We start from the raw sequence: 15,440 nt of genomic DNA on the forward strand, positions 1-15,440 counted from the left end.
GGACTGACCTACAGTAAGTGCTATATATTTGCTGTCATTATTATTATTATATTCTCTACCTCAAAATTCCCAAGCACAGACCAGCTTTGCTCTGACTAAACCAGTCTCCCAGTGACCTGCACTCAACCCTAAATCATGCCTTATCCATTTAGCATCAATTATCTGAAGTGCCCTTTTTTCAGATCTACACAGTAACCAAATTACAATTCAAGTATCCTCCTCTTCCCTACCTCTGAATTAAAATGGCAGTTTATATCCAGACAGTTCACCTGGAATTTCAATCATGTACTTCTTTCAACTACTACTTATCTTGGTCTGTGTGTGTGTGCGTGTGTGTGTGTGTGTGTATAACACTGGTTACAACACTTTATGATTCAGAAATACAGACTGACCTTCAGATATCTGTCATCACACAAGTCCATCACCAAAGCAGCCATAATCCTCTGCCATGGTTCATGGGCTCCCTCCAAACTTTGCTCCTACTTCTGCCCCACCCTCTTTTGTATCTTCAGGTCTACAAAAAGGTTCCCCAGGCTTGTTTCATTTAATTTTGTCCCTCCATTTGTTTTGCTTCTCTGTATTCTACATCCTATACATGAATGAAATCATATCGTATTTTACTACACCCTTGTGATTTAGCATCATCCCTTCCAGTTCAACCCATGCTGTGATAAAAATCAAGATTTCATCTTTACTTGTGCTGAGTAGTATTCCGTTTTGTGTAAACACCACATCTTCCCTACCTCTGAATTAAAATGGCAGTTTATATCCAGACAGTTCACCTGGAATTTCAATCACATACTTCTTTCTACTACGACTTTTCCTGTTGTGTGTATGTGTATGTTTAAGTAACATTGGTTACAACACTGTATGATTCATCTGTCATTGGGAACACCTATTCCTTCTTATGTAAAGAAGTTTCTAAAGAATGGGGTCCACCTCTTTGACTATGACTCACACAGTCACTGGTCCTTTCGTGAAGCACTCAAAGCTTGAGTGGAGAAGGAATGATTTCTCCCAGACCCAGGGCTGTTCATTGTGAGCTAAATCTCCAATCCCATGGAAACGTGAGTACGAGAGAATGAAGGAAGTACAGAGAGAGGAACAGAGAGAGGAGAGATGTTTTACTCCACAGTTTCAAGTGACCCTGCAGGTAACTCTGCTTTCCTTCCTGTACTTTGGTGACAGGGTAACATGTGTCAACCAAGTCCCACTTTACACTTTTAACTCATTTAACTATTAATAGCCTGATATGAATACCAGCAAATATAAGATCTTTTTCCTATTGACAGGTCTCTGTCCCTCAGCCAAGCTATTTTCAGCTTTAATTATATGACTTGTCCTTGTTCATTATCCATATATCACTGAAGAGCAACAAAAGTAAGTGATTCATTGCTGACACATGGCATTTCTTGAGCAGCCATTAATTAGCAAAATAGCACTTGAACATAAATTGTTAAGGAGTGTCAGCAAATAAGACTGTAATCAGAATTTTTTTTTCTCCCTTCTTATGTATGCACCTTTGTGAATTGCACCAGGCAATTTCCAACTTTAATTTAAAGCTTATCAGGGAAACCAAGTATTACATTAATCTCTAAGAAGTGAGTCTAAGTGTGCTTGGCCCTCTCCATTCTCTCATCTAGAAACAAGAGATGACCCGAGCCACAGCACATTCATCTTCTCCAGCCTGCTGGGACTATGGAACCCTAGCACACGAGACCACTTCACTGAACTTGGTCTCACCTCTAGGGAATTTAAAAAGCAATAGCTGAGCCTACACTGTGTACCAGGAACAGGCCAGGTCAGAAGAAATATAAGAATGAATAACATGCTTCATACCTGAGCAACTTGTCAACTTCCCTCCCCTCATTGAATATTTTGAACTAACCAAGTTGATGTGCAGAAGTGTAGTCCAACTTCCATTTGCTAGGATCTACATGCCTGAGGAAATCTAGAAACTTCTTCTTCCAGAGCACAATCAGCTCAGAAATTCTATAGAACTAACACCTCCCTGTGCCTTCTCTACTCTCTATACCATTGCCCTCCACAGCCTCAACCAGTAACTAACAGGAAAGTGTGCATAAAGAGCCCTCTGATACTTGGTGGGGAACATACTGCGAAGACATATGAGTGGCCTACTCTAGCCAACTGAACAATGGACATTTTACTGGCCTCCTCGCCTATGCTCGTTCCATTCCCTGTGAGTGTTCCCCTGCATTACCCCTGAAACCAACAGGCAAGAAACTAACTGCATACACACCTTTATTGCTTCTGCTTCCAGAGAAACCCAAACTAATAGTACTTAATGAAGTATAATCCAGTGAAAATGACCAGCTTTAAAAAAATAATTCTATTCTGTTTTCTAACTGATATAACTGACTTATAACATTATATTAGTTTCATATACATGAAGATTTGGGTTTTCTTCATATTATGAAATAATCACCACAGAAAACCTGTTTCAAATCCATCTTCTATTCTTCATGAGTCTAAGAACTTCCCTTATCACAAAACGCACAACCACCACAGTGCAGGACTTCAGGCAGCGGAAGCCATAGGCTTTGTCTTCATTGCTGCTGTCATGGATGCCTTGCTCTCTCTTGGCACACTGGCTCTATTCTCTATGACAGTTTGGGCACTTCTTTATTTTATCCTCTAAAAGTGGGACCTCCTTGGCCCTCCCTGGTGGCGCAGCGGGTTAAAGCACAGCACTAAGAAGCTTAAGCCACTTCCGCATGAGTTCGATTCCCACCTGCCTCGGAGGTGACCACACGGCGTGGCAGACCTCTCCTGGCCCGCCCGCTGCTCCCCTCAGCAGTGTACTTCGTGGATCTGCCTGTCCTGCTTCCCACTCTGTCTCTGGTGAAGCCTTCGTGGATCTGCCTGTCCTGCTCCCCACTCTGTCTCTGGTGAAGCCTCTCGCCGCCCCTGAGCCTCTGGACTGTACCTCAGTTCTGTATGTACAAATAAATAAATCTTAAAAAAAAAAAAAGTGGGACCTCCTCTAAGTAATATACTTTCCCTTGAGCCCCTTGAAAAAGATAACTATTTGGTGATATTTTAGTACAACACTTTTTCTAAGACAAAATGCCTCAGAAAAAAAAAAAAGCCTGATTTTAGGGGATACAGCAAAGAATCTGAGAGCAAAGGACTTCATCTCTGCACTCTTTGCCTTTCAGATCTGGGCACCTTTCTCTCCCCTCACTAAATTCTAGCGACATTTTCAAGTGCAGCTTATATGCGTCCATTGTGTCTCAGGTGGTGCTGCCTGGAGGCTGGCTGAGATGGGATGTAGTGTGTGGGCACTGTTCGGGAAGGAGGAGAAGAAAGCAGGACTGGGGGGAAGAAGTCACACAACAGAGTAGTCAGTGTCAGAGGAAGACCCGATGCCAGAACAGCCTCAGAGAGTTGTCCTGGATTGAGCCAAAACGTCCACATCTTGATAGTGCTGGCTGGATCTGTCATGAGATGCACGGTGCCCAGGAAGGTGCCCCTGGGTGGGCAGTGGGCTCTCTGCTGAGACAATGCCTGTAAGCTGCCTGCTGCGAGCACACCCACCAGCTGGCACTACAGACCATTCACTGAAAGGGGATCTGCACAGTGCACCCCAGTATTCCTCATTCACTGAGATCTGCCTGATTTCTCAACCTGACAGCCACCTTCACAGCATTATTTTCTAAAAGTGAGAGGTTGACTCTTAAATTTAATAACTTCATATCCAAATGCTACCTCCATTAAAAATAAATAAAAGAGGCTGGAGAATGTGACACTGTCAGCAACTCCGATGGGCTCCCCACTTCCCCTTAAACTCCCAAAGCTTTTGCCAGTTCATTCAATTTCCAGATACTCTCTTTAGTGTCCCATGAGCAGCTCATTATCAGTTAGGCATATAAAAGTACAAGGTTGGAATTTAATGATATAAATAATCAAAGTTAGGTTAAGGTTAGTGTTAGTCTGAGACATCGAGTCAGATGGGCGAGCAGGCTTAAGTCTAACAATCGGTTTCAGTTAATCTATGACAGGTTATTTAAGTATTCGATGGACTCATCAATTTTTGACATTTCTTTCTGTCCCTGGACTCAAGCCCTTCTACCACATTTGGGACAGTCCCTGGATGACTGAATTGTCTTAGGGAAAGCTTCTTTGAGATGACTGTGAGTTCAAGTGTATCACTATGGCCCTCTGTATTGACCTACTCAAAGTCCTGTTACTATCTGGGGGAGAAAGATACCCCCAAACTACCTAGCACATGGGTTTACAGTGTCCAGAGACTTGAGGGTGAGGAAAAGCACAATTTGCACCAAATGCAAACCAGCACTCCCAATTACATTCATTATGTGTGAGTACTGCTCTATAAAGATCCCTCTACTCCACCCTGGAAGTCTTTACTTAAAGCACATAGATTCACACCGAAGAGATGAAAAGAACAAATCTGTGCATTTAGCAACATAGTTTGAAATTTTAAATAGCCTAAACAAAATAGACTGTCGTTATAACTAATTATGTTTTTAGTGTGGAAATGAACTTTTCCCTCTAATTCAAAGTAAAAAATTACGTATGCATTTATCACTTTCTAGAGTACTAACCCTGTACCATTTCAAATTCCACATTTTTCTCTGTCTGCTCTCTTCACCAAAACAGTGAGACAAAACAAACATAAAGATAATAGCACAATAACAATGAATAATTGGAATGTCTCTTCAGTCAGAAGTATTTCGCTTCTAAAGGATTACACTATGATAAATATTACCCTCAAGATCAATGGAATGAAAGATCTGCCAAATCTAACTCAATGCCAGGAAAAATCTATATTGTATTTACAGATTTCAGATGGAAAGGTCCAGCATTCATAGCACAAAGCATTTGTATTCTCTCTTCTCCACTTTCCTCTCCATTTCCTTCCCGGATCAAAACTATTTTCAAGATTCATTGGTAGCAATGTCCTTGTTCATAAAGATACTGTAATCACAGTGTAAACAGAATACCTTGAGGATTGTGTATCAGCCGTTCTTAAAGCATAGACTCAAACACCCTCCTTTATCTGTTGTTTCAGTCCCTTCATGCCATTATCCCTAAAAGAGCTCAGTTTTTATTGAAATATAATCACCCACCTATACTATGAGCAGGCAAACTGAGTAGATCAAATGGATTTGTAAACATTTATTGGCTGTTTCAGCAATGCTGTGCAATATAATCATGGACACTGAACTTTGCCTTCATTAGCCATGTAAAATTCCCCAGGTCAGTATTTACATTTTAGCAGCTTATTAAGTTTCTAGATGCTGTGATTCAGTCAGCTGCACAGATTCCATACGCAGACAGAGAAATGATGGAAGGCAAATGGATTCAAATTAGTAGAACTGCAGTCACACTAACAACCACTTTACCCTTCATTTACTTCTGAATTTGGATACATCCCATGCAACTTTATTTGTATCCGGGAGACCCAAAATGTATGTATTTCTGATAAATTTCATAGCCAAAATGAATCATGTCTGTTCAGAGGAAAGAATAAGGAACCTTATTAAGAACTGAGTTGTCATCATTTCCCAAACTGATACAACCCTACCGTGTATGTGATGGGGTCAACAACCCAGCCAATTATTCAATAAATGGAAACAAGCCTTGCACGTTGATGGAATGACTGGGTCATGATTGCAATATAACTTGGAGAGGTAAATACAGTCAGGAGAAAGAGAGGTTTTTCAGTTTCAAGGAGACTATTTTTCACCTGATCCTAAAGAGACTCAAAGGGAGCAATGTTCAGAAATCTTTATCTGTCTGTACCTTGAAGGGAAGTAGAAGAAAATACCCAAGGCAGATAAGTGACTGAGACAACAAGCACGTGTGTAGTGATGCAGTTGAACCAACAGGATTTCTCTCATGCTACACACTGCTGACCTCATCAGAAACAGCGATTAACTGTAGCAGTTAAGACTTGAACAGTCACCAGAACTTAGCTTTGTGTTAAATGTTCACAGACCTAGCACTATAAGGTAGGCATAAGATCGTTCACATTAGTGATCAACCAAGGAGACAATAAAGAATAAGAATGGTAACAATCAGAGAAGTACAAAGGAGGCATAGTATAGTATAGTAGAAAGTAACATTTGAGTAATTACAAGAAGGTGGAAATTGGAAATTTTCTCACTTAATTCTGACAACAAACCTGAGGCATGCAGTTCTTTCTTTTTTTAAGATTTATTTACTGGGGGTCCAGGCCAGAAGTGTGGGGGAGGTGGGGAGGGCGAGGGGATTCACCAGAGGCAGAGCAGGGAGCAGAACAGGCAGCTCTACTGCTGCGGGGAGCAGTGGGCAAGACAGGAGAGGTCTGTTGCCCATATGGGTCATCTAGTTAGGGGATGGAACTCATGCCACAGTAGCTGGTGACAGCTTCACAGTGCTGAGACTTTAACTCCTGGGTCACCAGGGAGGCCCATTTCTATCAGATGTAGGAAGTGAGTCACCCAGAGATTAAGTAACCAACCTAGGGTCTCAGCCCTTGTAAGTGATAAAATTAGATTTTAAATGTGGAAGTCTAACTCTGATTTTTTAAGGTTCTTTTTTTAAAAAGATTTCTTTACTTATGCATACAGAACTGGGGTACAGGCCAGAGGTATAGGGGCTGTGAGAGAATTCACCAGAGGAAGAGTGGGGAGCAACAGACAGATCAATGAAGTACACTGCTGAAGGGAGCAGCGGGAGAGTCAGGAGAGGTCTGCCATGCCATGTGGTCACCTCCGGAGTGGGGGTCAAACTCGCACTGATGCAGCTGCTGCTCACTTGCAGTGATGCACTCTAACCCACTGCACCACCAGGGAAGGCCAAAGACTGATTTCTTAACCACTATAAACAGATTATACTCCCTTGTTTATTTCATTAATGTTTATATATCTAGTAATGTAAAGAAATCCCAAAGATAAATTCAGAGTCACTATCTATAGATATTTCTGTCTGTCCTGATACACTCTTGGAATTGCTGAAATAATAAATCCTTTAAGACTGTATCTTACTAAAGATTTATCATTGGTATTAACACAAGAATCAACACAGAAGTAAAAATTATAGGGGCAGAGAAATGTGGGGTCTTTTGCTTTGAGTTTTTTCTTTTTAGAAAACAGAGAGAACAGATAAATCTAAGCCTAAACAAAACCTAGAAATCCATCTGTAGAATTGAGGATACTAGATGGGAGACAGAGAGGGAAGGGCAAAGTAGAGAGGGGCCCAATTGACCAAGGTAGAGGATTGTGGGAGCCTTGCTGGTGGGTGGGACAGGAAAACAAGTATCTGAAGATGCTGCACCTCTGCCCCAAACATGGTATTGTAGACCAACATAATCTCTATAAAGGAGAATGCAATTTTAGAAGCCAAATTTCAAAACATAATAAATGGTCTCCTTGAGTCTGAACTCTACATTTCAATATTTATCTTTTATATCCACAATATGATAATGTGGATTTTCTACTGAAACATTTATTTGGCTCGACTTGAATCTACATAAATATTAACCTAGAAAACCATTAAGCTACTTTGTCAGATACCACTACAAGTTCTGCATGCTAATAAAAGAGAAAGACTAAGTAAGGCCACTATTAATCATATTTTCTTGGTAAGTGAGTACAAACATGACAAGGTAAGAGCAATGGACAGATAATGTATCTAGGAGGAAAAATCAAGATACACATAGGTGATCCCTACCTGCTTGTTACTATATCATAACCCAAGGAAAAGCCCCTTCGGTCCTAAATAGTTTCAATGTGAGATCTACTGTCTGTTACCCTCTGCTATGGAACAACATTCCCAAATCGGTAGTTTAAAGAAACAGTGACTTACTATTTCTCACAATTCTGTGGGTTTTGACTGGGCAGCTTCTCTGCTGGTTTTTCCTGGGCCAATTCACATTTTTAGCAAAACAGCCCAGGCTGTGCTGAAAGGAAAAGCTTGAAAAACACACGGCTTTTCAAAGCTGAGACTCTGGGACTCACACAACTTCTCCGACAATCTATTGGTGAAAACAACACAAGTCCTATCCAAATTCAAGAGACTGTACTTTTGGATGACAGTAACAGCAAAATCCCATTGCAAGAGAACATGTCTACTAGATAAAAAGAAATCATGGTCATAAACCAATTTAAACAATATCTCATATACAAATGCACACACACACAAGGTCACCACATTGACAATGTCAATCTTTCACTATTCTAGTTTTAATATTATAATTTTACAAAATGTTACCACTGGGAAACAGGGTAAAGATTTCATGAGATCGGCCCTCCCCAGTGGCAGAGAGGGTTAAAGCACAGCACTAAGAAGCTTAAGCCACTTCCGCATGAGTTTGATCCCCGCCTGCCCTGGAGGAGACCACATGGCGCCACATGAGATCTCTCTGTATTATTTGTATTTATTTTTTTTAAAGATTTATTTATTCATACAGAACTGGGGTACAGTCCAGAGATGCGGAGGGTAAGAGGATTCACCAGGGACAGAGTGGGGAGCAGAACAGGCAGATCGACGAAGTACACTGCTGAGGGGAGCAGTGGGCTGGTCAGGAGAGGTCTGCCGAGCCATGTGGTCACCTCCGGGGCAGGCAGAGATCTAACTCATGCGGAAGTGGCTTTCGAGTCTTAGTGCTGCGCTTTAACCCTCTCTGCGCCACCAGGGAAGGCCATCTCTGTATTATTTTTAAACTATATGTGGATCTATAACTAGCTTAAAATAAAAAGTAAGTCAGCCAGAAAGAATCTCCTCATAAAAAAGCATAATAAACAAAACAGAATTCATTATCATATCATATTGGGAGGCCAGATATAAAATAAAATGTTATTTGTCAAACTATTTATTCAAAAAAAATTTTTGAGTGCCTATCTGAGGTGTGAAATATGTAACAAGGAGCAAAATAACTACAGCCTTTCTTTCTCATGGGCCAAGCCTCCCAATATTGCATTTACAACATTGTTGCAAGTCTCAAAAAGAATGGAGAAGGCTGAGAAGTTGTCAATAATTTGTGAGAAAATTGGCCCTGTAAATTTTAAAAAGACTAAATATATTCAAAATCTACATTCAAGAACACTAAAACTTTAAAACTTTCTAGTAAATTTAGTTTATTTTTAAACTTTGAAAAGGCCATCTGACTTAATCTTCTTTCACTTTTCCAGACCTCATTCTCCACAACCATAGGCTAATTCACAAGCCTCTCCATATGTCTATCAAACTGCAGCTCATGCATTACTTAATGGCAGGGGTTAAGTACTGAGACACATCATTAAACTACTTTGTTGATGCTGTGTGAACATTATAGAATGAATGTAAACAAATCTAGATGGTACAACCTACTGCAAGTGCAAACTACAGAGTATATTGTGGCATATGTGGTCTATCACTGACCTAAACATGGTAAGTGACACATGCGTACACTGTATGGCTATATATACAAAAATAGAATGTACCATAAATGTCAAATCATCACAATGTATGCTTTAAATATATTTCAATTTTGCCAGGTATCCCCGAACAATGCTGAACAATGCTGAACAATAATTAATTTTCTAAAGATTAAAAAGTGAACCATACAGTACTGAATTGCTTAGCATGCCTCATCATTGCTCCTCACCCAATGGCTAGACATTGACCTGACTGCCAACTCTCAACAAGGATAGTGTAGTGTAGGCTATTTTGTTAACCTGATATCCAGACCTCATTTCTCTTTGAGAAAACTGTATTTTTCCTTTGCTTTTTTTTTAAAAAAGATTTATTTGTGCATGCAGAACTGGGGTACAGCCCAGAGGTTTGGGGGGCGGGTGGTGAGAGGATTCACGAGAGACAGACTGGGGAGCAGAACAGGCAGATCGGCGAGTTATACTGCTGAAGGGAGCAGCAGGCGGGTCAGGAGAGGTCTGCTGCGCCATGTGGTCACCTCCAGGGCAGGGATTAAACTCATGCTGACGTGGCTTTAGCTTCTTAGTGCTGTGCTTTAACCCACTGCACCACCAGGAAGGGCTTTTTATACATGTGGGTTGATTGAGACCCAACTTAAGTATTAAAATGGGTAATCTAGTCAGCATATTCAGGTATAGACATAGGGCTAACTAGACCAAATAGTCAGACCCAAGGTTTGACTTAGAACTCTGAAAAATGCTGTACTTTTCCTATGATGTTGCATGTTAGCTTAGAGCTACTGACTGTAATCTGAAAGTACTAAAGATGAACTAGCATGAAAACAGTACTACCACTTAGGAAAGTTAAACAGAGGTTATCAGGAAACTAGGTATTAATAACAGCATTTGACATTCTGAATTCACTTTCCCTTCAACTCCCATCAGACTTCTTTTACTACAGAAACAAATAAAAATCTCTTTAGACTTAAGCTAGTTTGTTTGGTTACTATCACATATCATGACTGAATATGTCCTAGCCAATACAAAAAAGGAAAACGTAAACCTTCAAGGTGAGCCATCACATTGGAGAGCAATGAGGAACCACCTGAAGTTCAAGTTCTAAAAGCCATCTCCTGGCAGAATTTCCTTTTGTTCTGGAGAGGGGTATTTTCTGTTCTACTTGGGCCTTCAACTGATTGCCTGAGGCTCACCAATTTTATGGAAAGTAATTTACATTACAACTCATTTAAATGTTAACCTCATCTAAAATACCCCCATAGAAACATCCAGAATAAAGTTTGACTACTTATCTGATATTATGCCCAACTGAGTTGGCACATAAAATTAATTATTACACTAAGTATGGGAAAAATAAGTCTTTGCTAACTATTCCATTATCAACTCATCTTTTTCCTGGCTTACAAAATCCAAATCTATAAAAATATATCCTACCAGTTCACTATCACTGACTTTCAAGTCTGAAGTCTTCCTATATGGGAAGCCTGTTAGAATATGATAGGAAGAGCATCAGCCAAGGAGTAGGATTGGCCCAAGTTCTAGTTATAGGTCTGGAACTAATTTAACCAAGTCACTTCACCAAGATGACCATCAGTGAGTTTCCTTATCAGAAACCAAAGAGGGCATAACCAGTCACCTCCAAGGTACCTTGAAACTTGCAATTATGTCATGCTTCTAATCTCTTTCATCAAAGCCCAGCCAGCTCAGTCCTTCCTGGAATCTCTATAGTGTGTGTTTATATTATGTATTTCAAATGTGAAATCGGGTAGTGTTCTCTTTTCCAGCTCCAACCTTTATGCTACTGAAATAAAAGTGGGATGTGTGCGGCTGAGAATAGCAGTGATGGGGTCTGTGGGTGGTGGCAGCAGCCTAGCCAGGGTGCTTAAAGCAGCCCACACTAAAAGGTTTTCTCAGCTATAGCAGGTGAAAGTTTTGCTTTCCCAATGGAAAATAGGTTGGATCTAAAAGACAGAGGATTTCAAAAACATGAGCCCTTTCCTTAGAGATGGTGTGTTCATTAAATAAAAAATCTACTCAGAAGGAAAAGATATTTCAAGATGATTAAGAATGGTTTGAAAACACAACTAACGAAAGAACATCTGAGTTATAGCCATGGAGTAACCCGTTTCAAATAACATTTCACTGTTCCTGGCAATGCAGACGCTCTTTCACCCTCTGAAATTCCTATCGCAGCACATTTATGTTTAGCACCTCAGATGTAATTTAAAATATCAAATAAGAGAGTTACAGTATTGATGGGAATGCAAAATGCAAAATGGTGCAGCCGCTATGCCAAACAATATGGAAGATCTTCCATATACTAAAAAGAGAATGACCATTTGAGCTGAGCCTTACTTCTGGGTATTTATCCAAAAGAACAGAAATCAGGATCACACAAAGCTATTTCTACCCCAAATTTCATTGAAGTACTATTAATAATAGCCAAGGTATCATTCTCCATATTTAAAGATATGCAAACAATCTAACTGAATAAATAATAAAAATATCTGTGTAGGTACACACATACAATGGAATATTATTCAGCCTTTCGAAAGAAGGGAATCCATCATGCAACATGAAGACATTATACTAAGCAAAATCAGTCCATCACAGAAGGAAAAATACTGCATTATTACACTTAGAGGAAGTACCTAAAATAATCAAATTTATAGAGAGTAGAGTGGAGATCAGCAGGGGCTGGGAAGAGGAGGAACTAGGAATTTACTAGTGAATGGGCAGAAAGTGTCAGTTATTCAAGATGAGTAAGTTCTAGAGGTCCAGCATACACTATTGTGCCATAATTCTGTGTTGTGTGTTTAAAAGTTGTTTAGGATAGGCCCTACCTGGTGGCGGTGCGAGTTAAAGCACAGCACTAAGACACTAAAGACACTTCAGCATGAGTTCGATTCCCGCCCCAGAGGGGATCCACATGGTGCAGCAGACCTCTCCTGACCTGCCCACTGCTCCCCTCAGTAGTGTACTTCATCCATGTGCCTCTTCTTCTCCCCACTCTGTCTCTGGTGAATCCTCTCACAGCCCCTGCACCTCTGACCTGTACCCCAGTTCTGTATGAATAAATAAAATCTTTTTAAAAAAAAGTTGTTTAGGACTGATCTCATGTTAAGTGTTCTTTGCACAATAAAGACATTTTTAAAAAAAATAACAGTTACAGAAGACATGAAGTTCCAGGGGACAAACATTCTAAGAAGAAAAAAACACAACTCATAAAAATTGGCAAATGAGCATCACAAAGAAGATGTGATTATATATTACAAAGGAGGAGGTGTGGATTATAACAGGCTGCTCTAAATTAAAATTGTTTAATGATTGTTCAGTGATCTTACTTCACTGCAAGTTCGCCAAGGGCACAAATCACATACTTAATGTTGATCACTTTACTCAATACATTGCTTCACGTGATAGGTGTTGACAAGTCTGTGGGGGAATGAAGTATGACTATCATCCTAAGTCACAGCTGTCATGATGACTTAAAATGCTTAACAGTTATCAATGGTAAAGCGATAACATTTTATTTGTTACAAGATTTTTTATATTTGTGCATCAAGAACTGGGGTGCAGGCCAAAGTGCAAGAGGTGATAAAGCGATAACATTATTTGTTACAAGATTTTTTATATTTATGCATCAAGAACTGGGGTGCAGGCAAAGTGCAAGGGGTGAGAGGATTCACCAGAGACAGAGTGGGGAATAGGACAGGCAGATCTACTGCAATACTCTGCTGAGGGGAGCAGGGGGCAAGACAGAGAATTTTGGTCTACTGTGCAATCTGTGGGTCAGCCACTTTGGTCTGGGGTTGAACAAAGTGGCTGGGCATAGCTTAATAGTGCTAAGACTGATACAACCACTATGGAAAGCTGATGGAGGTTTTTCAAAAGGCTAAAAATAGCTTCCATGTGATCCAGCAATCCCACTCCTAGGTATCTATCCAAAGGACACAAAAATATTAATTCAAAAAGATACCTGCACCCCTATATTTACTGCTGCTCTATTTACAACAGGGAAAAAGTGGAGTCAACCCAAATGCCCAAAAATAGATGACTGGATCAAGAGGGTGTGATACATATACACAATGGAATATTACTCGGCAATCCAAAAAGATAAACGCATGCCTTTTGCAGCAACATGGATGGAGCTGGAAGGGATCATGCTTAGTGAAATAAACCAAAAAGAAAAAGAAAAATACAGGATGGTTTCTCTCATAGCAGGAGCATAAGGATTAGCGGGGGGAAAGAGAGAAACAAATGTAATAGAGTAAAATAAAAACCATGAACAACTGTAAACCAGAGACATTTTATGGGGGTGAAAGGGGGAATGAGATCGGAATGGGTGGGAAGAATGCACTGGACGGGTGAATTGGTGGTGGGGATTACAACTGACAAGAAAAATGCACAAAATGAAGAATGATATAAAAATATAAAAAATATTATTTAAAAAAAAATCATGCTACAACTTTAACCCCTGAGCCACTATGGAGGCCCCTAAAACTTTAAGTAAATTTTAAAATATTTTAAATTTGTCAATATAAAGGTATTCTAAGATTCAAATGAAGTATTTCAAAAATCTAGTAGTTTATGGTTAAAAATTATTTCAGTACATAAATTTCCAAGTACTGATGGAGATCTTTCATGAAATAATGAGACATACAAAGCCTAGAGAATAAAATATTCAAATCATTTCATGGCCACATTTTATTTCATTGTATTGTTATGCCCTTGGTTTTGTTTGCAATATGGAATAAACATAACACAAATTAATTATATGAGTAATTTCTAGTTTCCAACAGAATTAGCAAGAAGTTGAAGGTGGTTCTCACTGGGGCCTCCCTAGTGGCACAAGGGGTTATGTCACAGCTCTATGAAGCTACCAGCAGCCACTGCAGTGTTAATTCTATCCCCAGTCAGGGAGCTGACCCACATGGCACAGCAGATCTCTCCTGTCTTACCTGCTGCTCTCCTCAGCAGTGCAGTCAGTCAATCTGCCTGTTCTCACTCTGTCTCTGTTGAATCCTCTCACCCCCTGCACATCTGGCCTACATCCCAGCTCTTGTATGCATAAAGAAATAGTAATAAATCTCTTTTTAAAAAAAAAAAAAAAAAAAAGGTGGTTCTCACTCCCCAAATCTAATCTAATCACAGCAAAAAAAAAAGGGAGATTGACAGAGCTTAGAATCATACTTATACATAAATTACATTCGGGAGTCAGACTTCTTGTGTCCTGGGGAGGGAAAGGAAGAGGAAAACACAGGCTGGAGATCACAAACCAAACTAGGCTGGGAGAAATTTCTATACATTCCTTTCCTCTCCTCTTTGGGAGGAATTCTCTTGGGTGAACCTGGACTACAATTTCATTATCATGGCATGATTACAGATGGTAAAGAAATAATGACAGGGTAACCCTGGGAAAGATACCACAGATAAAGAATCTATAGCAATAAGACGTAGCAGAATGACCAGTCACTAACTCTCTTCCCCTTTCCCACTTCTCGGATTAGCTGGTTATAGAAAAAGGTGCTGGCCACTGGGTGAAACAGGTATAGAGACACCTGGAGCAGAAGAATGGATGGCAATCAGATTACAACACTAGGACTTCTCGCAGGCACCGACAGCTTATCTAAAGGAACACAAAATAGACCCTGAGATTATGCCGATACCCCCATCAGTATTGTATGCAAAAGTAGTTGATACACAGAAAGGAGTAAAAGGTCTATCCAGAAAAAAATACTACAGGAAATCTAAAGTGAACTCACATCCTTTAAAAAAAGATAATAGGGGCTCTCCCTAGTGGTGTAGGTTAAAGTGAGCTACAACCACTTCAGGGCAAGTTTGATCCCCCATCCCGGAGGTGACCCACATGGCACAGCAGACCTCGCTTGACCCACCCTCTGCTCCCCTCAGCAGTGTACTTCATCCATCTGCCTGTTCTGCTCCCCACTCTATCTCTGGTGAAGCCTCTCACCACCACCTGCAATTCTGGCCTATACCCCAGTTCTATGTAAATGAATGAATAAATCCTAAAAAAAAAAAAAA

The sequence above is a fragment of the Condylura cristata genome, unplaced genomic scaffold (assembly GCF_000260355.1).
Source record: "Condylura cristata isolate star-nosed mole 26May11 unplaced genomic scaffold, ConCri1.0 scaffold00004, whole genome shotgun sequence".
NCBI lineage: Eukaryota > Metazoa > Chordata > Mammalia > Eulipotyphla > Talpidae > Condylura > Condylura cristata.